This window comes from Lipotes vexillifer, unplaced genomic scaffold (assembly GCF_000442215.2).
Source record: "Lipotes vexillifer unplaced genomic scaffold, Lipotes_vexillifer_v1.1 scaffold789, whole genome shotgun sequence".
NCBI classification, from domain to species: domain Eukaryota; kingdom Metazoa; phylum Chordata; class Mammalia; order Artiodactyla; family Lipotidae; genus Lipotes; species Lipotes vexillifer.
Window position 1 is genome coordinate 1103406 of NW_006778055.1, and position 2938 is coordinate 1106343.

Here is a 2938-nt window from a genome sequence, read left to right on the forward strand (position 1 = left end):
AACCATTCTTGTCCTCTAAAAAAGCATGAAATGGTTTGTACCAACTGATACTTCAAAGAGTAGTGGCACCTGATTGGTTTTTATGCTCCTACATCTATGTGACAGACCACACTGGTAATAGGGACAATACAGCAAAATACAAATTTGATTTCAGCCAAATCTTGACATTATGCTTCCTGGCTTTCTTATTGAGACAAGCTAGGAGAGAGTGGAAGACAAACGGAGTCCAAAATCTACCATATACTTATATCATGTTAGAGAGTTTTCATAAAAGGGATGTATAGCCATCTGGCTATACCTTTTAGGTGTTTGTTTGCCAAACTAAGAAGAGAATAGTGAGGAGAAGAAGATAGAAAAAACAGAAGTTTACGTTAGATAATACCTTATCATTTTCTGTGGTCTGTGGTCACTAGCTTTCTTTCAACATTAAAGAGAGACAATATGGCACATAGATGCAGAGCAAAGACTGTGGAGACAAACTGCCATGGTTCAAATCTTACTTCTGCCACTGATGAGTTACGTGAATGTCAACAACTCACTTAAGCTCTTTTGTGCCTCAGTTTCATCCTCTTTAAAACAGTGGAACTAATCCTACCTATATCAAATGGTTGTGGGGATTAGTAAGGTAGATAAGGTACAGATATAGTGTTAGTAGTTATTGTTAATAAAGGAGCCATGTGTTGTTCAAATAGTTAGTTATTAGAACACATGAAAAAGTGAAACTGATCATCATAAGCAGATTTCTTATGAGCTTCATATGATACACAGAGTTTTTTTCAGCGGTACAAGTTAAGTGGTAGATTTACATTTGTACCATGCATCTTCTAAGCCAGTTTCCAAATAGATTTTCTCTAGGGCTTACTTTATTTAAAAATTAAAGAGTAAATTTCAGTTAACCTAGTGTTAGCATGCAAAGGATGCCCCCTACATGATTTTTTTTTCCATGTTGAAAAAGACTGTGTTACCAAATGTGAGGGCCAGAGATGGGGTGGAGATGGGAGTTAGCATGTTAAATAAGAGTGATAAACATTAATTGAGCCCTAGTAGTTGTGTGCATTTCACTTATTCTCATTTACTGCCCATACCCATCCTGAAAGGTTAAATATTATCTGTATTTGACAAATAAGAAACCTGACATTTAGTGAGGTTAATTGGTAACCCAAGGTCACACAACCAGAGAATGACATAATTGGGAACTGAAGTCATGTTTATTTGATGGTGTAAAATAATGAGGAGACCTAGCATTTATTTAGTACCTTCTGCATGTTCTGTGTTAGGGGCTTCATAGCACTATCATCCATTGATGGTATAACAGTTGATGACGTAGGGAGTATTTATGTTATCATTTATGTTATCAGGTCCCAGAGACAGGAAGTAGTAGGTAGGAGATTCAGGGTCTGTCCTTCACGTAACATGGAATTATAAAAAGTGATCATATTTTGATGATGTCTTTTGATTTTTCAAAAGCTACGTCTTTGAGGCAATACTATGTATTCTTATGATACATAAAACAAACTAAAACTAGATTTTATGTAAAGTGATTCTTTGTTGTTGCAATATTGTTGGAAACCTTGAAATAGCTGTATGTCAATTTAAATGACAGAAATCAAAGGATGGCTTGCTCAAGATATAAAAATTAGTGTGGCTTATATTCAAGAGAGAAATCTCTCATTAAAAAGAAAGTTTACTGATTTATTGATATTTTATAAAATATTTAAAATAAATTTTATAAAAGTAAAAATGGAATAAGCCTATTATGTATGCTTTATGTTTTTAAAAAAAGCCTTTCTCAGGCCAACTATTTTGGTTATGGAATATTGTCTTAAGAAAAAGAATAAGGCTAAAAATCGATTGAAATATATAACCTTGGCTTTACCTTGAAGTGTTTTCAAAGGGATATTTTAAGGCATTGAAAATGAATTATTTGACTTCTGAATAAGTTCTTTTTGCAATAACAGTTAAATAGGAAATTGTGAAATACAAGATGTGCAATTTTCCTGTTACAATGTGGTGGATAGAATAAATATTCCTTCCCAAAGTTAAATGAAAATGCAAAATTAAATGGTAATACAAAGTGTTGGCATTGCTTTCTAAAAAAGTACAGGGCAAGTAGTACTTCATATCACACATAATACTAGAAATCAAAATTTGAACTGAATTTGTCATTTTAAAGATGGCAACTGGTAATAAATGTGTTTCTGGAAAGTGTATTATTTCAGAGAGTGGCAGAATGTTGACTATAAAAACTATTTCTATCTTGCTTTAATATAGGCCTAACATAAGAACAACTCTTTTGTGCTCACATTAAACATTTTATTTAGACATTAAACAGAAGTTTTCTGATATCGAGCCTTTACCAAAGCTGAATAAAAGCTTGTTTGCAGTTATTTGGATGAGGCTTCCTTGTGCTACTGTCATAAAAGATTTCTTTCCAGTGTGCTAATTTCTGAATTGCAAATTTTTAGAAATGTGTCTTAGCTATAATTCACACTTGTAAGAAGTAAATGAATACAGTCACTTTCCAGCAAGTAAAAAAGCACTTATAGCTGCTATTGAGCAGAAATACAGTGTATTTGTTGATGATGTTAAAACATCATTGTTGCTTATTTTCTGGAGCTACAAGCTTAATTGACTATTTGTTACTATCAAAGGTCATGAATAATAGGATTGAACTTCAGACTAGTATATTAAGAATGTTCAGGGTAGAGATTAAATTTACTAATACGACTAGAAACCACCTTAATTGTAAATTCTCAGTATTTAGTTTTCTAATGAGGAGTCAACAGTTAAAGCACCTTGGTGACTGCGTCGAACTATGTCCATGTAATGTTCGGTAACATCTAAAGATTTGCCCCTGTAAGTAAATGCTATATAAAAATATTCTTGTTGTTCAATGTTTGGAAATTATTTTAGGCCACCAGCCAATATCAACATATTA